The sequence below is a fragment of the Meleagris gallopavo genome, chromosome Z, assembly GCF_905368555.1.
Source record: "Meleagris gallopavo chromosome Z, MGAL_WU_HG_1.1, whole genome shotgun sequence".
Classification (NCBI taxonomy): domain Eukaryota; kingdom Metazoa; phylum Chordata; class Aves; order Galliformes; family Phasianidae; genus Meleagris; species Meleagris gallopavo.
The window spans coordinates 64,486,077-64,507,565 of record NC_139435.1 but is presented as its reverse complement, the minus strand read 5'-3'; the positions used below and the strand labels follow the sequence as shown (position 1 = coordinate 64,507,565).

Genomic DNA, 21,489 nt, shown 5'->3' with positions numbered 1-21,489 from the left:
GGGCTCTGAATATTGCTAGCAAAACCTTGACCTGGCCTCCATGTTTTATGCAGAAGTGCCAGAGACAGAGTGGTATTTGTCTGACTTTTGTTGCTAGGCAGAGAGGCTGCTGTGCTCTGTTACAGATAGAGATTTTCAGTCTGCTAGGCTTCATTCCTTGATATAATAAGTTGCTAGAATCTAGTGTGGAGGTGAAATACCTTGCAATCCATCAGGATTAAAAGGGTTATATAATTGTGTTATGTCATAAACTATTATGATTTCACATGATATCTACAGGTTTATACATTCATCTTACAGTATTGCAGAAATGAAGAAAATAGTAGCAAAACCACAGTCCTTTGTTTCTGTCAAGCTATAAGGTAATTGTTTTCTTGGGCTATTGGGATTAGAGCTCTTATTTTCTTTTGGAGTTTTACTACTCAGAACATCTTTTCTTGAATCTGGACAGGCATTAGCTTTTTACAAATAAAAAGGTGGTCATGGGCAAAAACAGTCTGTAGAAATTTCTAATGTGCATGATTTTGGGACAATAGTGAGTATTCATTATGAGTTCTGCTCTTTCAGGGTTATATGAACAGTCTTTCTGGCTGCTAACAGCCACAGAGCATCGAAATCTACTGATTATTTTCAATTTCAATCCAATTCTCATGTTGAGTTAATCTTAGCTACCATTTAGAATGGTTTTATTTGTTAATTTTTCCAGGACGAGTTCCTTTGTAGAAAATCACGTCTGATGAATGTGAGATACACTATGATTAAAGCTGTCAGGAAGGTGACAAAATAAAGCAGAAAACTCTCTGAGATTTCCCTCCTTCCTTCCTTCCTTCCTTCCTTCCTTCCTTCCTTCCTTCCTTCCTTCCTTCCTTCCTTCCTTCCTTCCTTCCTTCCTTCCTTCCTTCCTTCCTTCCTTCCTTCCTTCCTTCCTTCCTTCCTTCCTTCCTTCCTTCCTTCCTTCCTTCCTTCCTTCCTTCCCTCCTTCCTCCCTCCCTCCCTCCCTTCCTCCCTTCCTCCCTTCCTCCCTTCCTCCCTTCCTCCCTTCCTCCTTTCCTCCCTTCCGTCCTTCCTCCCTTCCGTCCTTCCTTCCTTCCTTCCTTCCTTCCTTCCTTCCTTCCTTCCTTCCTTCCTTCCTTCCTTCCTTCCTTCCTTCCTCCTTTCTTCCTTCCTCCCTTCCTCCCTTCCTCCCTCCCTCCCTTCCTCCCTTCCTTCCTTCCTCCCTTCCTCCCTTCCTCCTTTCCTCCCTTTCGTCCTTCCTTCCTTCCGTCCTTCCTCCCTTCCTTCCTTCCGTCCTTCCTTCCTTCCTTCCTTCCTTCCTTCCTTCCTTCCTTCCTTCCTTCCTTCCTTCCTTCCTTTCTTCCTTCCTTTCTCTTTCTCTCTCTTTCTCTCTTTCTTTCTTCTTCTCTCTCTTTATTCTCCTTCCCTTCCCTTCCCTTCCCTTCCCTTCCCTTCCCTTCCCTTCCCTTCCCTTCCCTTCCCTTCCCTTCCCTTCCCTTCCCTTCCCTTCCTTCCCTTCCCTTCCCTTCCCTTCCTCCCTTCCCTTCCCTTCCCTTCCCTTCCCTTCCTTCCCTTCCCTTCCCTTCCCTTCCCTTCCCCCTCCTTCCCTTCCCTTCCCTCCTGTCCTCTCACCTCCCCTTGCCTCCCTGCCTCCCTGCCTTCCTTTTTCTTTCTGTCTTTCCACATTAACGCATACATCTAAGAGCTCTTTGGCAAGTCAGTAGTTCATGTACATTCACACAAAGTCTCTGGCAATTTCACATTGGCACATCCCAATTCTTGCCTATAATAAATAAGTAGAAGTTTTGGTAGAGTTCAGCAGGTCTTCTGGGCTTTTAACTAGAGATCTTTCGATATTTTTATTAAGAATGAGAAAATATTTTCACTTTATTCATATAATGTAAGTTTTAAGGATGAGTGGATTTCACTATGTAGCCAGACACCTCCTGTCTTCAAAGAAGACATTCCATACATCAGCACTTTTCTGTTCACACATAGTTCACTCTTATTTTCTCTTTCTTAAAAAAAAAAAAAACAAACAAAAAGATGTAATCTCATCATTAAAAGTATTCTGAGAAAATATTTTTCCTTAAGCAGTGATGGAGTGGAGTGAAAAATTTGCTTGCAAATAACATTTTCATACTGAACACCATTCATTGTATGGGTTGGGTTTTTTATCTGCTAAGCTTCTTTACTTACTCCATGTTGCTTAAGTGCAAGTATATAATAAAACTCCATTTTATTTTTATTTTTATTTTTTTTAACCACAGAGTGCATTTAGCTGGTCTATCTTTCCTAAAATGAAGGCAAAGATGGGGACATTTATCAGTATCTTACATGGTAATGGATTCTTGGCAAACACGGGCTAGGAATGATAGCTTTAGGCAAACTTTCTATTCTCTTTACAGCTAAATGGTGCCTCCTTTCTTCCCCATTCTTTTATTATTATTATTTTTTTTTCCCTTTTAGGAGAACAACAATTTTTGTATTTTTAAGGGGAGTCTACTCCAGAGTAATATGAAAGATGAACTTTTCCCTTTTTGGCTGCCCAGACTTACCTGCTAAATGAAGACTGTCTCTGTATTGCATCTGCATTTGGATTTATGCTTCTGGCACTGCACAACACTTGTCTTCACAGTAACGTTTGGTTGTGTGTCTGAATGCCAAATGCTCTTTATGAGGTCTGTTAACCACATCACCTTACAACAGAATGTAGAACAAGTGACATGAAAAACCTCTTCCACTGCCTGTATCTCTTTTGCTCCAAAACTATTCTTTTTATGCTTTCAATGTTATAGTGCAATCGATTCATTGCTCTTCTTGAAAAGGCTGTACGAATCTGGCAAAATATATATTAAACAGATCAGCAGTTCAACTCCCATTTTCTCTTTATTATATTACTGACTTATAAAACTTCAGAACAGAAAGTTTACATAAAATGTGACATGTGGATCCACAGGACCAAAAGCAAAAGAGGTAGAATGAATCTGTCCAAACCTAGATGTCTGCTTTGAAAATCGCTATGTGTGATTAGTCTATAGATGCCCTTCATAGTCAAGGAAGAGAGAAATGCACTTTTAATAAGTGAGGCTCTTTAATGCTGGTGGGTTCTTAAAATAGTCCATATGATTAGCACAATAAAATTTCAGGTTTTTTTCACTAGATGAATAAGTAGTCAAAAATTGCTTTGTTCACTGTTGATGCCTATGTTCAAGTAAGACCAGCCCTGCTTCTCTGGTGGAGGCTGCTGACAGTTCAGCAGGGCATTTCATCATCTGATGAGAATGTGTTAGGCCATATTGCACAAAACTACTTGTGTATTTTGTTATATTCTTGCTGGCCTATTTCGACTCAATAGGAAATGCTAATCCATCAGAATAAAAAGTTCCAAAAAGAAACTGGATGGCACACTTTCCCTGTATTCTTCTCTGATATTCTCCAGGGCCATTAAATCAGATGACTACAAATTTCTGATGTTCCAGCAGCTGTACAGCACCACCAAGATCCCTGCAGCTGTAGCAGGCTTTTGCTTTGCTCCAATGGAAGATCACAAGCCATTGTCTTTGTTCCAGCTGGGATGGAATTGTTTTCTTCAGTGTCTGCTATGATGCTATGTTTTTGCTTCTAGGAGAAAAACAGTGTTGATCTCACACTAATGTTTATGGTTGCTGCTAAGCAGCGCTGCACAGATCAAGGGCCATCCACAACGAAGGGCCCGAGGAGATGAGAGGGGATAAAATCAGGACAGTTGACTTAAACTGGCTAAAGGAATATTCCATAGTAAATGACATCATGTGAAAGGAGAGTTTTGAAGGGATGGTGATTCATCTTGCTCTCTTCCACTGCTCAGGAAGCTGGGCATCGATGGGGGTGGTGATGACAATTGCTTGTGCATCACTTGATATATACATTTATATATATGTAAAATGCAATAACTAATTTCCTTTTCCTTTTCTCCTATTTGTCTCAACCCATGAGTTATACTTTATTTTTTTCCAATTCTCATTCCACTGGGAAAGGGGGAAATGAGTGAAGGACTGTGTGGTGCTCAGCCACCAGCCAGGTTAAACCACAACAGTCGTGTGTAAATTAACTGTTGTTGAAGGTGCTTTCTCCAGCTGATGTATAACTGTTGCATTTACATATATCTATTATAGAGCATAAAACTTTATAAGCAGCTTCAGATGCAGAAAATAGGTTGAGAGAGTCCACTATTCTTAATTTCCTTAGTTTCATGGAAATTTGAGATGATAAAGAGGAATAGTAAATATTTTCATACTTACTGCAATTTTTCCTATTCATTCATATTTCAATCCCTATATCAAACTTTTGTTCATTGTTGGGAAGAATTCTTACTAAACCACCGTTCTTCCAGTTAATTAATAATAATAAAGTCCATAATAGCAACAATAAGACAACAAAATCAGCAACTGATAACAAAATAACAACAAAATAAGAACCTGTGAAGTTGTCATGCTCGGTCATCATGTAAAGCATTCTCTTTCACAAGTGAAAAACAAGTGGCTACTTTTGTTGTTGTTGCCCCCAGAAATGCCTTCTTAACACCCATCCAAGATTTGTCTGCCTCTTGCTGCTATTGGCAGAAGTCTTGGAAGCCAAATGATGATCTCAGTGACAGCTAGTGAAACCTTTTCTTTACCTACGCTGTGAAGGTATCACTGATAGGAAAGAGGGAGAAAAATTATCTTGACAGTGTAGGGGAAAACACAGGAGCTTTTGTATTCTATTTCAGCTGTGCGTAACTTTGCAAGACTAATGGGAATAGGAAGGAGCAATAAAGTATTTTTGTCATTTGTGACATTCATGCCATTTATTGAGCCTGGTACACACAGCTGTTGAGAAAGGCACATTTTTCTGCAGACAGTTTCTCAAGCAGAACTACTTGTGAGGTGCATAAAAAGTGGAATGTGTGACATGCCAGCTTCTGTTTGGCAAACTGTGATACAGAAACACACACATTATTTCCAGGATTTACAAATGTAGTTTTTCTTCAAATAGGCAAACAGAAAGAAAGCACGGTTTAAAGAAGTCTGTGCAAAGTGGACTCAAAAAACTTGCATTTCACTTTGAAAGAATGCAGAGGAATGTGCAGACCTCAGTACGTTGTCCTCATTTTGCATAATGTATTATTGTATTCTTCAGTGTAGAAACTTAATCAGCAGTTAATTCTCCAATGAAATACAGCAGACTTACACTACTTTTCAATACATGCTCATATGAACTGGAGAGGAAACTGCTAGAAATAAAAACTATCTTGTGGTTTAAAAAACCCCCAACATTTCAGGCAAATGAATTCTCAAATTCAATTCACTGCATCCATTTCACTGAAGAGACATTTGTGTCGGAAGCAAAGTGGGAGCAGTGGATGGGGATGAGGGCAGAAGAAGACAGGGTGACATTTCAGTTGCAGTGCCAACTTCTGCTGCTCAGAAGCGTTCACTGAATAGTGAGCATAGTGCGGATTTACATTCATGGTTTCCCCACAGCCAAGGCATATACAGAGATTGTGCTAGATGCTGTGGTGGCCTCCCACAGGTGACAAGAAAAATATAAACAGAAGCTTCTCCACAAAAAATAGAGACTGAGAGGATGATACTTTACTCCTCAAATCTCATGGAAAATTCTTATATTCTTCTCATTTGGATAACAGTTGGAATCCTTGGCATGTAAACTTCCAGAAAAACTTTAAGACCATGCCTGTTTCATATCCATAACCTGTAAGCTAACAAAACTGTTACCATGGAGATATCCGTGTAGAAAACATGAATACAAAATTTAGGAGGGAATGTACCATTCAGTTTATTGACAATAGGAGGACTTTTTTAATCCTTTTTCTTCCTTTTTGAGCTAGTGTCTGCTCAACCGCACATAATATGAAATGATCACCTGGCTTAAATTTATTTAAATGACCATGAACAATCTCCTGCCAGTGCTACCAGTGGCTTATTGTATTCACAAAGCAAAAAAAAGGAGGAAAAGCACAAGTGGCATAGTGCTTGCCTGAGGCCAGGCATTCACAGTGAGGAGACTCCAGCAGCTGACCCATGCGGGACACAGCTAGTTCTAGCCCACTGGTAATGCTGGCAGCACTGTTGTGATAACAAATACTAGGAAAGGGAGAAAAAAGGCTGCACAGCAGCTGGGAGAGGAGTGAGTAATGGGAGAGAAGCAGCCCTGCAGGCACCGAGCTCAGTGCACGAAGTAGTTCAGGTGTGGAGGAGAAGCTCCCTGCAGCCCAGACGAGGCTCATGGTGGAGCAAGCTGTCCCACCATCCTATTCTGCATTTAATATATAAATTAATGGCAATGCTCGAGTCAAGTCTGCATGGGCTGTGGTGGTAGCAAGCTATATTCCTGCCCATGAGCTTTTCAGGACTGTAGCACCTAACTGTGAAATGAAAGTTTTTCCTCCATAGGCTTGAATCCATGGGAATGATTTTTAAACTCTACTCCGTACGATTTAGAAGAATAAATGATTCAGACAGAGCATGGCTCATTCTTGTATAAAAGAACCTGAATTGCATGTACATAGAAAATTTGACAATAACTTGATGAAACTAGGAAATATATAGCTTTGACTACTGAATAATATAAATGAAACAACACATCTCTCTTGTTGTGCTTATAAAAAAAAACTCAGACTAAATGAATTTCTGTGTGATGTCTTATTTTACCTTCTCTCTTCTTCATTAAAACAGAATTGAATGTTCAATATATATAGAGAGAGAGAGAGGAAGAGAGAGAGAGTTGTTTATTTGCACAAAGCCTTTGTGGACATCTGTTCTGACTTAGGATTCCACTAGGATTACCTAACAGCTCTGCCAGTTATTAAATTTACAATGTACTTTCCATTATAAAACTTAGTTTTCAGTAGCTTAGAAGTACACATAACCACCATTCTTAAAAACTAGTTTCCATCTACACTCAGACTGTGTACTCAGACTTGTCAGAAATACCTGTAAGCTCCACTGGTAAGATGCCACTTCCCACTCAAGATCTGCCCAGGAAGGTATGGCAATCAACAACCGCCTTCAGCTCTCTCCAGTTCTGGTAATAGTGACTGTGTGCAATATTTGTTATTATCATTTATTGAGCACTGAGATGAATTTTTATCGGTATTTTTCTTAAAAAAAAAAAAAAAAAGCAAACATTGTATATCTGATTTTACTATTACTGAATAAAAATCTGTGCAGGAGAAAGTAAAAGCTCTCTAAAGTTTCCTGAACTGTATTTTTTCTGAAGCTTTATTTACCTTCCAAACATGTCCACTGAAGGGGAAAATGATCTTGCGGAAAACCTAAGGAGTAGTCTTGTAATTAAGTATCAAATCTTAATTTATAATGCAGGATTTCAAATTCTCAGGCTGACTTCACAAGCTGCAATGACATTGTTGTACTGTAGGGGCTGCACATAATCAAGTGTTTACAGTAAGGCAGAGAATTGTGAAATGCATTTTATGTTATGACTTGCTTCGTATTGCACCCCTAAACTTTACTGGCTGTACTGCTTCACAGAGCCATTTATTAAGAAGTTGGGTTAAAAATGTTTTATTTTCCTACCCTGTTATTATAAGTATGTAGCCATTTTCTTTGTCATTATAAGGCTGGTAGATATGGGAGGACAGATTTATCAAAATTAGACAATTAAATTACAATAAAACATCAAAGGTGTAATTACAAAAATTAACCTAAGGCAAAAGCATCAACAGGAATAAACTTTGGACAGTCTAACAGCTAATGCTAATGAATACAGCAGAAAATGAGTTATTTCTACAAAACAATTTGAGATATTGATGAAAATGATGAATACTATTGATTTAAGTCTAATGAGCATTTGCAATTTCAAGTACCTTCTCCAGAAAAAACCTGCTGATTCCTCATGATTTCTACATTAAGAGAAAAAAATGATGACAGTGTGGTTGTGCTTTGCCATTTCAGAGTTGGACAATCAAATTTGTTGGAAAGATACATAACTTTTGTTGACAGAAGCGCTATGATGTATTTATATTCTTTCCATCAGCTGGATTCCAGGGCTTTTTTTTTCAGTATCACTTACATGGCAGTCAGAACACTAAAGGCAGTCCAACAATTTGAGGATTTTTAAAGTTGTATTTTACAAATGATTCAGAGATGGTTTATAGTTTGAAGGTGTTAATCTAATAAGGTGCCTTGTAGCTGGGAGCACCTTAACTACTGACTTCAAGTTGAGCTAAAATGTCATTGAGGCCACTAAAACACTGTTTTCTGCTATAACCCTGACTGTGACAAGTATGCCTGCAGCAGACAAACGGTACTGTAAGGAACAGACTAGGCAGCCCCACAACTCAGGACACTTAGCTGGCACTAAGGATATTCCTTCATGACCGCGTTCTCCTTGCTGGCATCTTGTCTAAATCAAGCAGCATTACCTGTTGGAGACATTAAGTTGTGAGGTTAGCATTTTGCTTCTCTATAGTATGTGGCGTGAATACATCCCAGTTTCTTCCTTTACAAGCTTACTAAGCTTTTCTCAAAATCACTTATCTTTCTGTCTTGATACTTATTCAACTTCATCTCCTTTTCCAGACAGTAAATATCACAACACACATTAACTTGACTACTTGAAACACCCTGCATGGAGATTATCAGTTTGGATTATCAGTCTCAAGTCCTTATCCACACACCTTTATTAAATACACTTCAACACTTGGACCTGGGAGACAGAAAACCTGGAACAGGTTAGATTATATATTACCTTGTTTGAGGTTTGTAATGTTTTAAATCAAACACAGAATACAGATTAAATGAACATTAGTTTCCAGGGTAACAGACTGCTCCATCCACAAACACAAAAATTATCTCAGGATTTTATGTCCTCAGATACTTGGCAACTGTAAACTCACTTGGCAACTCTGGCAATAGTTTTCTGGACACATCAGTTTTTCATAGTGTGCCTCTGCATACAGAAAGACATACACACTTTTTTTCTTCTTCCTTTCCTTTTTTGCCTTTTTCTTTTTTTTTTTTTCCTCTTTTTTTTTTTTTTTTTTTGTTTAATCTCTCACTAGTCTTTAAATGTAGAAAAATGAAATCAATGGAATTGTTCTAGTTAATAGCATAAAAAACAGTCCTTTTAATTTAAAATCATTCCTTTTTTCTTCCTTCTTTCTGCACTTTGACAGAAATTTCCTTATATAATATACCATGGTTTTGTTGGATTCCTCTGTCATCAAGAGTGCTAGAAAAATAGTAAGTTAGAGATCGATAGGACAAGCTATCCATTCACCTATCCATCTGTATATCCATGCATCCATCCACCCATCCATCCATCCATCCATCCATCCATCCATCCATCCATCCATCCAATTGTTTATCCAGCCACTTATTTTCAGGCTTTCTTTTATGAATTTCAGGGTATAACGTTACTAAGAAGTTGATTAACTTTAAAAATCTGAAAGAAAAACCAGCTACATTAGCCAACAAAACTTGTATTTTGTGCTGAACCTGCCTTTTTTATTCTGTTTCTTGTAATCTTCGTAGTTCAGAAGCAAACATGACACAGATACTGTGCCTTTGATATAGCAACAATATAAATGTTCCATAATGTGTATGCATTATGCAAGTACCATCTGAGATCTGATGAGCATGGGGAAGCATGGGGAAGGGACATTGCATCCCTAAGTACCCTTGTTCCTCAGTGGACCATAGATCAATGTGAATATGGCCACTGCTCCCTCTGCTCCGTTGCAGAAACATCACTGCATTTACAGTGACATTTGCCTCAGGGAAGAAAAGCATGACACAGCTGACAGGCAGGTAGAGCAGAACTTTGTTCTGCAGTCTTAGATTCAGTGTAGGACAATTAGAGTCTGTTTAAATTTGTTATCAATTCATGTAAGCATTTCTTCTTGTATGTCTCTGATATGTCTTAGTATTTACAAGATATTTTCTCTCCCATGCTTCTGGAATTTGGTCACATTAATTCCTTATTTTCCACTACTGCCTTTAGTACTAGAGTGGCTGCTGTTGCATCCTGATGTTGCTGCACCCTGAGTAACCAGAATTTCTCACTGATTACAGCAGCTCTAAGTGATACTCTGCATGGTGGTTTTTCAGATTTCATTGATGACATTACATTTACAAATTTCTGGAAAGTAGAGGTAATTTTTCTTGTAAATACACTTTCTCTCTGAAATCATCCTTCCCTGATGCTATTTATACTTGCAATATAATGTAAGACAATGTGGATTTGGAGGGAGAGTAGCTGCAGCATTTGTCTCCTTTTCAAATTTGTCTTTAGATGTTGCTCTGCTGTGTGCTTTTTAAATTGGTGAGACAAAGACACGCTCACATCTCTCCCCTACTCCCTTCCTTCCTCCCTCCCTAACTCTCTGCCTGAGAAAATACACCTACATTAAGTACAGCTGAGACATGAATGACTCTCCCAAGAGATAAATGTGTCTTTATGAATGCAGCTAAAATGCATGGATATCACTTACCATGTTGGATGTGTGAAACTATGCCTAATTTGTGATAATTTTTTCAGTCACCTTCCTTGCATAGATGCCTACCACAGCTGCTCCAGGTGGAAGACAGAGATATTTTTGACTTAAAAAAATTTTCATTTAGATTAATTTGAGGATATCCAGAAACACAAGTGACCTACAGTTGACGAACTGTGTCTTGCATTGAGGGACACTTCCAAGTCTGTGCTTTAAAGCATCTCACAGGGATGTTTTTTGTCTCTGAAGCTGAGCTCAGAGAATGAGAAATGAGAAATGAGTTTCATGATGTGATCATCTTTTTTGACACCAACTTAATGTAGACCATAGAGTCTTTTCTGAAAATATATGCATGGAGAGCATAAATTGTATTTAAGCCTCTCTAGATTTTCTTTCAAAATATGTCACAGTAGTTAAGAGAGCCAGGGCATGTCAATTAAGAGGAGGACCCAAGGCATCTGTAGCTACGTATAGGAATTATCATTTAATCAGGTATCTATCTGGATACAGTACCTAGACCTTTCAAAAGAACTGTTGATGCGGGGGATATTTTGTTCAGCTTGTTTCATTTGTTCATCGCCATCATGATATGGCCTTAGAGGAGACAGATGACAACACACATTGAGCACTTGGGATTGAGACTGTCTATCCATGTGGAGCGGAGAGCAGTGAGGCAGTGCTGGCTGCAGTCAGGCCATTTTTCAGAGAAACAGCTCCCTTGGTGATGTGAATCAGATGCAGCCTTTTGCTGTGCTTTGGCTTTCTGGGTTCATTTTTACTCCAAGCTGTAAAATCCAGATTAGGAAAAGCTCCCTCATCTTTTTCCCGTTGTTGTGCCAGTGCAGTGATTCCTTCTGTGGCCAGAACATAAATACAGTGAGTCACTGGTGTGCTTCATGACTGGCATCCCACCCAGCCAGAGCCAGCCTAGTGCTGAGTGAGATAATCATTGTGTCTGTCACATCTTGGGCTGGGGAATTTTTGGGGGAGTCAAATTTGAAGACTGACTTTCAAATACATATTGCATGCCACACATGAGCACACTCTAGTTTCATCAGGAACAAAATGCACAGCAACACACAGCCAGGAGTGATGTGTTGTGAATTACACAAAATAAGATCAAAAGCTACTTTCAAATTTCAGACCAGTAACTCCTAACCTTGCCAGTGTACAGTTGTTCGGTCCTGCTTGTGAGAATACTGCAAGCTCTGATGGTAGTATTTAGTGAGCTGTGTTGCCAAACGATTTCAAACTGGTATTTGTGTTCATAAAGGGAAAAAAATGAGTCATAAAGTTCCTAGCATTCAGCTGTCTGCTTGGGACTTGTTTGAAACCCATAACTCTGAATAATGCATATAATAATAATACACATATGTGTAAGTACATTAAATTCAAAATTCTGCTAATTCATATATTAGAGGATGTATCTATTGATCCACATGCTTCAAAAACTTGAGAAGATGTACTACTTGCAGTAATATTTTCTCCCATCCTGAATCTCCAGTGTTGTGATTCCTGTCTTTAGCTCAACAGAAATTGTATTCCCTTTTCTCCTTTTTTTTTTTTTTTTTTTTTGCTGTGAATCTCTATTTGAGATTCTGTGGTACTATGACTTTTTTTCTGCAGTAGCTTTTAAGCCTTATTCCCATTTCTTTGTGTTCTAGCCTTGAAAATCTAGGCAGAGATATTTACAATGCACCTCTGCAATGTGGAGTTTTCAGACATTTGTTACACATTCCCAGGATACTGATAAACATTGGTACAGTCCTAGAGTTTATGTCTGCAACGATGACAGTTACAACACAGTAGTCACACTAGTGACAAAGGAAACCTTATTGTCTCCCAAACAGAATTTAATACATATCAGACTCATGGAAATCTCCTAACAAGTTTGGGAGGGGAGACAAGAGGCAATGCATCTTGTGAACAACATAGCTAATTCTCATTTAGCTCTCCTGGGAATCCAAAGAATTGACCAAGGATGAGGGCTGACTGTGAAGAGAGGATTATTTAGTCCATATGCAGGACAAAGTCGTATCCAGAGCTGTGGTTTTTTGTTTTTGTTTTATTTTGTTTTGTTGTTGTTTTGTTGGTTCTTTTTTGTTTGTTTGTTTTTTAATAAAGGTCTTTTTGTGCTGCAGTCAGGAGTCAGGAGTAGTGTGAGATCATAATTCCCATGTAAATCACAATGACACCCTATAATTTTTGTGCTTCTTACAAAGCTCTATAATAAATATTTTTGTATGCCAACACAGTCCATCAGCAGAGACTTCGCACTCCATGAATACAATTTAGTTTACTCAGATTCTCTGAAAGAGAAGATATTAATTCACCAATGACTATCTGATCTATTCTCATCTTAAACCTGTATGCTTTGTTTCCATTTTTCTTTTTTTCTCTTTCCAGAGATCAGTTGGAAATAACTGTTTATATCTGTCTTAGAATTTGTTCTAAATCCACCACAGTAATTTTATCTGTGATTCTATCCAAAGCCTGCTGCAGTAAATAAAAAACATTTTTACTGTTTTCCATACTTCTTTTGTAAATGTCAGAAGGTTTGATATTTTCCATAATATTATTCAAATTTCTTCATTCATCGATATTTTGGTCTCATTCTTACTTTAGAAAAACAAACAGTGAGAGAGAAGTAGAGAAAGAGAGATTATTTGCAAGGAAGGACAAAGGTTTAAAGTTAGAACGTACCTGTGGGAATATTTTCAAGACATGTAAATAACTGTAATTTAAAAAAATCAATTTTTTATAACATCTTGAATAGCAGCTCTTAGAATATGGTAATATGCAACATTTTTACTTAGATATTTCATATTTCTTAGTGCTTATTTTCCTGAGTATGTTTTGAACTCTGTCATTTCAAAATTAGTGTATTTCTAAAGTATATCTCCAAGCATTGTTTTTCACATCCATTCTTTTCTGTATTGTGTTCAGTATCCCACAGCTGAAAACAATAGAGACAACTTGCTGTTCCAATTGTAACATTTTCCTTTGATTGACCTTTTCATTTTTTCCCCCAGTTTGGGGAGAATTACAATGTAAAATCCTTCCTTCATCAAAGACTTGAAAATTTAGAGCAATGAAGTAAATCTACCAAACAACTATGCTTAATATTACTTGTTATTTTTATTTTAAATTCCTTCTTCAATTATAAAGACTTGGACATTTAGGAAATAAAAGACCTGTTCTCCCTCTTTTAACAAGGCTTCAGACTGTTGAACACTCAGGCTTTGAGCCTGGTAGATAAGACCTCACATACACAACCAAAGAGGTGCTCAAAGAGAGAACAGGGGTGAGAGAAGTGAGCCCAATACCACGCAGGCTTGGCTGCCCCCAACCCATCACTGCCCATTTCCACACGCCCAGGTGGCACAGTAGCCCAGTGGCAGCTGGGAACCCAGTGATGGTCTCAGAGGAGGAGACATCCTGTCCAGACTCCTCCTTGGGCTGGCCCAGGGAAAACTAACCCCCAGCATCTGGGTTTGATGAGAAGTTAACTCCCAAGAACCTTTTGGGTGAGGAGGCTGCAGCCCGTAGGGTTGGGACGCATTATAGGATGCAAGGGAAAAGCATTTTGGTGTGAAACTTTGGCCTCAGGGACTCGCATGCCATGGTGCATGCCATTGGAGAGACTGGGATCCAGAGGCAGCTACTGGGCCTACTGAAGGTCTGAGCCCAGCTGCTGGAGGAGTGCATGCCACACATTTGTACACAGGTATCTTTCCCACCAATGGGCCTTGATCCTGGTCATCCAGAGGGAGGAACAGGATGTTTGTGTGAGTGATCAGTGTGTCTATGTTAATCTGTTTGAAGGGCAATGCTTTTAATTGCATGTGGTGCACTAGTGTGCTCTGGGAATGTATCCTGCCTTCGTCCTGGCTGGAGCACAGACCTCTGGTAGCCTCGCTGTCAGGCTAATTGATCCTAGCAGAATTAACAATTACAAAATAACTTAGCCTGATAGGGATGCAAAATATCTGGAAGGAAGTCCAAGTGTGTATGAGTTGCCTCAAACTGTCCATGCCCTTCAGTATCTGAGCTGCCTGACACCTTGCTCTCAGAAAAGCTGCCAGTCTGAAACTATTTGCCAGAGCTGAGTGAGGTGGACACAATGACTGAATAGGCCAGATGTGATGTCCTTGTTAAGGTTAAGCTGCAGCTTAGTGAGACTAAGTGCTATTGGAGAGTAAATACTATAATCCCCTTCTATTTCTCAATCAATATCTTCCTGGAGAATACAGAACAATTCAGAAATGCTGTGCACATGATAAATAAAACATAATTCACAATATTTTAGCTTTAATATTTAATGGTAGACACAATATACTGAATATACAGGTTTAGGTGTTCAAATGTTTCTTCTGGGAATAAATGCCCATGAATTCCTACAGGTGCCTCCAAGTAACTGGGAACTGAATCATCTGCAGTGGGGGAAGCCATTAGGTATCAGGAGTTGATCATTAGAGTCTTTCCACTTAGAGTAACGGAGGAAAGCAACCTGTATCCCTTCTTGCTGATGGAGGTATTTAGCTTTCATGCAGAAATCAATGCCTCTCTCTAATAAATACAACCGCAATTCTGCATATTATTTTAGCATGTGTTTGACTGTAACCATTTGAATGCACACTTATTTTCTGCTGTAGGCTGCAGCTTTTTTAGGACTTTACAAGTAAACATGCTGGCAAAATGATCTTTGATTTGACTAACTTCTTCATGTTTGTGTCACAAGGAACATCGCAGCTGAAAGCACAGCACTTGTTTCTATTTTGTAGGCATGCACATGTAAGAGCAAGCACACACTAAGAGAGAACTTATGTGTGGGATTGTATGTGACGCAGGAAGTAAGGAGCCATTTATTGCTTAACAAAGAGCATAGTAACATCTCACTAACCAGAGCTAGAACAACACCAGAGGAAAGAAACAAGACACATTCATTTGGTGGTGTTTTCTTATCCTGTAATACTGTTCTATATCATTTTTATATATGGAGAATGTAATTGCCATGTAAACTGGTAATATTTCAGATAAGCCAGATGCTATAGCAGTTTTTCCAGGGAGCGCCCCACAGACATCCTGCAGTGCAACCTGTTAGATTACAGTTTGTTTCCAGGGAATACAGAAAACGAATGTGACAATCCTAGACAGAGCTGGGTCATAAGAAAAATGAATCTGACAATCCTAGACAGAGCTGGGTCAGACCTTTTTGGTTGGTATTGCTTACAGGTATTTCCTCCCCAGCATTGTTCGACCTACTTTCCCTCCCTTAGATTATATAAAAATTTCTGACAAAATACAGAGATACTAATGTGAAAGCCTGGAGGGCAGGCTATGTATCTCCTGCTACTTACAAGCAGGGCATGAGCCTTCTGGTGCGTGCCTCTGTATGTTTGTATCCAGCACTTTCAGCATACTGATTGCCAGGAGCAGACAGTCTATTTCTGTTAGGGTACAGATACTATAAGGCTGGGGGGAACTGCCACTGTTAGATTAGATAACAGTGTTTTATGTTTTTCTCTTAGAAACAGGCAATGGTGTCCATCTTGGGAGATACAGTTTATTTCTGTTTCTACTGAACAGCCTTCTTTGTGTTAACATAAAAATGGTATTAAACCTACGTAACATTTTTCAAGACATGGCGAATTACTGCTCTTCTGTCTATCGACCTCTGTTTTTGAGAACAGATTTTATACTATCTTTCCCTTGTACATTAATATCAGATATAAAAACAAGGCATGCATTTTCTGAGAAACATCTGTTTAGTACTGATGTTTACTTTTCCTGTGGCCCAAGCAAATGGTGAGCTGAAAGAATTACTGCAGGCAAAAAAAAAAAAAAAAAAAAAGGGAGAAGACTAGAGCTGGGCAGAAGTGGTTTTGTTGTGGTTATTGGCCAGAAAATGCAAATTTTGTATTTTTAACAATTTTTCTAACACTGTTTCTGCAGAATAGGGGGAAAAAATGAACTGGAAGAGATACTTCCGGCATTCCATCAGTTGAGTACAGAAACAAGTGTGGATTAATTTGGCAAAGTCCTCTCGAACAGAATCAGGCAGTGAGCCTAACTCTTCCGACCACAGATAAAAACACTTTCCTGCAGCTCATAACTTTCCACATGTCAGACCGACCATCTTCTTATAAAGAGATTTCATTCCTTCATTTTGTAATGTTACAGACATTTGCCATGTCTTTTAGTTGCTTCTTCCTGGAATCATAGATTTGCTCAAGAATCCTTCAGATCTTTTCCATAATCAGATCCTCATCACTTTGGTGAAAGCAGCCTCACTCACTCATGCCCTCTGGAAGCCTCTGCCCTTCTGCAGCTGCTTCAGGATACTGAGACTGCTTCAGCTGAGATCCTGGTGTTTCCATTTTAATTTTGTCACTGATTATGACTGTTCAGCCTCAGCCCTCAAGACCTGCTGAGGTTTTCCATAATTTATGTCAGATATTATTTCCATCTTCTTTCCAGATTACAGTAAAATTTGCTGTTTATTAGGCATAGGTTAAAACAGAGAGAACTGCATTAGCAAAATATCTGGAGAACTGTTCTTTACATTCAAAACGTGAGAGAAATGAAGATTGAAAATACACTGTGGTTTATGATTTCACCTTCAAGAGCTGATTTTACAGTTTGTAAAGGCCAATAAGAGAATCATTATTTGAATCTGTGTCAGTAAAGTTTAAATGAAAGATTCAATAGTGATCTTCAACAAAACATAGGAAATTTGTCAAAAAGGCAGTTGTCAGAAGCATTATATTATTTCTTACATCTTCAAAGTCTGAAATGAAAGAATGTGTAAGAAAAGTAGAGTGAATGAGTAGACAGAATTCGGAATCCACTGAGGCAAGAAAAATATAAAGGAACACATTCATTCACATTCAAAGGAACACAACAACTGGTAGTCAGGACAAGGCCTTGAATTATGGAAAACGTAGATAAGTGTTTGTGGAGTGTTTATGGGAATTAAGAACTAATGGAGATGTTTTAGTTTTAGCAGGGATGGAATTGTTTACTTCAGAGTGTCTGGTGTGATGCTATTTTTTGCTTCTAGGAGAAAAACAGTGTTGATAACATGGTAGTGTTTCTAGTTGCTGCTAAGCAGTGTTGCACAGAGCCAAAGTTATTTTCAACAAAGGACCTGAGGAGCTGGGAGGGGACAGAATCAGGATAATTGACTTAAACTGGCCAAAGGGATATTTCATACCATAAGACATCATGTGGGAGGAGTTCAGGAGAGGTGGGAGTTCATCTCATCTCTTCTGGTGCTCTGGAGTGCGCGGGGTATTGGTGGGGGTTGGTGAGCAATTGCTTGTGCATCACTTGCTACATACACTTCTATATATATAGTTATAGTTATAACTATTATCTTTTTCCTTTTCTCTCTCTTAGTAAATAGTTCCGCCTCAACCCATGACTTCTACTTTTTTGTTTTGTCTTGTTTTGTTTTGTTTTGTTTTGTTCTCTCCCCCATCCCACTGAGAAGGGGAGGAGTGAGTGAACATTGCTGGATTAAACCACAACAGGAGGAAATAGCTTTCAACAAGAAGAGTTGATGGGGTCTTCAGCAAAAACATTATGTCATAAAAGCTCTTCTGATATCTAAGCTGAGGCAAATTCAACAAATTCATCCACTCTTTGATTTTGTAGTCATTGCAGCATGTGGGGGTTGGGATGGACAATGGATGGAAGGAGGCATAGAAAAAAGCTTAAAATGTGCTAGCATAAGCAAAAGTTCTTAAAAGGTTTGACTCAGTTTTTAATGAAGTACCAGCAGATTTTCAGTATTTCACATCTACAAAGTTCTACTTTAGTGCATCTGCATTTAGTTCCTTTCACTGTGTCTTGGGGATTACAATTACCAGTTGGCCATAGATAGTGTTCTGAGAGTTATTTTTGTTTTTGTTACTATATTTCTTGCTTTCATTTTTTTACCCTTTCATGCAGCCTTCCTATCTCTGAGTTTAGTATGAAATATAAACAACAGGAGATTGGTACTATAGTGAGTGCATATTTCAAATATGATCACTTTCCAAAGTGAACATAATGTTAATTGATTTAGTTTAAGGATAGTAAGTCATTAGGAGCCAAAATGGATAAACATTAAAGTTCATGAGAAGGGATTCTTTTAATGAAGTATGTGAACTAACGAGAGGACAAAAGTGCTACTGACTCCTCAAATTATGGGGAAGAAGCTGTGAGATGCTTGTAGAAAGAGAGGGTAGAATGTCATCTGAAAATCCTTACGAGCAGATGCACTGCTGTTATGATGTTATGATGTTATGATGTTATTTGCACGAGCAAATAACAAGAAAATAAGAAAAAGTAAATGCATGAGGATATATAAAGACTCCTAGATAGAGTGAGTGGCCAGGAGTGTTGCTCTCAGACAAGCAAGAATGCTGAAACTGCCAGGGAAAGATCGAAGTTTCCTCTGGCTTTGCTTTCTTTGGAAAGCAAAATCCAGTGTTTTGCTCTTGCCACTGAATCTCTTCCCTGAGTGAACCAGATGCCATCCCAATGAATGTGCTGCTCTTAGGATGAACCGTCTGGAAGAGGAACTTCTTGTATTATCTCACCTTCCTATGCTTCCTCCTGTAAAACACTTCTTTTTATTCCTCTAAAAGAAGCTAGCTAGTTGCATACAGTTTCAAAAATGTTGTGTTTTTTTTGTTTTTGTTTTTGTTTAGTTTGTTTAGTTTGTTTTGCTGTTTTTTTTTTTCCTGAGAGAAAGATTTCTCAGCTTTTTATCAGAGATCCATTTACTCTTTTTTGCTTACTGAAATTTATTATTATTATTGTGGTTTTTATTTTATGTTTTTATTTTATTTCATTATTATTATAGCTGCTGCTGCTACAACTACTACTACTTTTACTACAAGAAAACAGTAGTGGATAGTGTTGCCAGCTGAGCAAAATAATATTTACCAAACTCTGGAAGTCTTTTCAGGACAGTGTGTGGTAGACTCTAGAGCCCTTTTTATGCTCTTACATTTCCTTTCATCTTAGAGCCAGCTTAGCACTTATCTTCAGGATGCCTTCAGAAAATGCAAGTCTGGGATGCCTGTTGGCCTTCATGACCAGCTCACATCTCTGGCTAAGCACTAACATAACTGTGAGCTTTTTCATTAACCCCTGTTCTTCCCTGTGGCCCAAACAATGTTTTTCTTCAGTATTAAATAATGAAACCACAACACACATTTAAATTCTGCTCCCACCCTCTACTGCAGTGCAGAGCAAAACCTTCCCTGCCAGCAAGGCTAAACAGCAGCAGGATTTCCAGGAGATGGGATGGACAGACCTTGGACAGCCAACCCATGGGCAGTCAGGAGCCTGCAGTGGATGTGAGGCCGGATGCTGGGGGAGATCTCAGTGCTCAGCAGGGCTTTGGGGAGACATCATCAGGGAGTCAAAGTGCAGTGCTAAAGTGAGCAGGCAGAGTGCAGCAGCATACCTTGTCTATCTGATGGATCTTTCATGAATGCATAGGCATACACAGCTCCCTCTTATTTTCCCGTCATCACTTAAGTGAGATCTTTCTCCTGTGTGTGTCTATTCTGGTGCTGATTCCTGATTAAACAGATTTGACCCAGCAAACAGATACTATTGCAGTTCTTCATTTTTAATTTATGTATATACATACTGTTCTACATACTGCAATCTCTGTATTCTGATTGATTTTTCACTGACACAGGGCAAAGCAGAAGTTCCTTAATCCTTTTGCCTATGGGCAGGGAGTACAGATACTCATAATTCTATGAAGAAAATTGAACAACTTACATGAAGAATACTAAAAATGATGCAAATTCTTTGTAGAAGTCTTGAGGAGAAACTGTAGAGGAAAATAACACCTGCACACAGAAACAAAGCATAGAATTGGTAGGACCTCTTAAAAGCTATCTAGTCTAACCCCCTGCAGTAAGTGAGGATACCCACAGCTTGAGCAGGAACTCAGAGCCCCAACCAGCCTGACCTTCGGTGTCTGCAGGGATGAGGCATCACTGGCTCTCTGGGCAAGGTATAGTGGACCAGGTCCCACTGGACCCAAATCATAGAGTTTGCTCATAGAATTGCTCAGGTTGGAAAAGACCTTAAAGATCATCAAGTCCAACTACAACCAAATCATATTACCCTAACTCTAACAACCCTCTGCCAAATCATGTCCTTGGATCCAAATGGATTTTAAACACATTCAATGGTGGTGACTCAACCACCTCCCTGGGGAGCCCATTCCAGTGCTTAACAACCCCTTCTGTAAAGTTTTCCCTGATATCCAACCTAAACCTCCCCTGGCGCAACCTAAGGCTGTTTCCCCTCAACCTGTCACATGTCACCAGTGAGAAGAGACCAACCCTACTCTTACTGCTATGCCCTATCAGGTATTTGAAAAGAGCTATAAGATCTCCCCGCAGCCTCCTCTTCCCAGACTAAACAGCCCCAGTTCCTTCAGTTGCTCCTCGTAAGGCATATTCTCCAAGCCCTTCACCAGCCTTGTTGCCCTTCTTTCCGGATTTCAGCTTCCACCTCCTTGCGCTTGGAGGCCATCAGCACCTGGAGCCGTCTTGCCTCAGTCTGAGCGTGCTTCAAGCGTGCTTCCTGCAGGCCAGGGAAATACAACCATCGGCAGTGTCAGTCTCCTGGGGCTCGGGCTTGTCTAAATACTTTACTACAAAAAATAAGCTCCAAATTCCTTGCTAAGTTCTACAGGTGGTGGACTCCCTTCTGGAGCATGTGGAAAGGGTGAATTTAAGTCAGTTCTTTGGACCTGCTCCAGCACCTCAATGTCCTTTCTGTACTGAGGTGCCCAAAACTGAACACAGTACTCAAGGTGGTGCCTCAGCAGTGCCAAGTACAGGGCAGGATTTCTTCCCTAGTCCTGCTCAAGTCCTGCCTGATACAAGCCAGGATGCCAATGGCCTTCTTGGCCACCTGGACACACTGACAGCATATGATCCCCGTGGCTGCAGGTCCCACACTCAGATGCT

General features: G+C 39.3%; 1 protein-coding gene across 1 annotated transcript in view; it reads right to left on the bottom strand.

Annotated features, from left to right (window-relative positions):
* The window catches only part of LOC109364070 (uncharacterized), a 293,473-nt gene that overhangs the window by 153,536 nt on the left and 118,448 nt on the right, over positions 1-21,489 (bottom strand). The gene's annotated exons all lie outside the window — the stretch shown is intronic.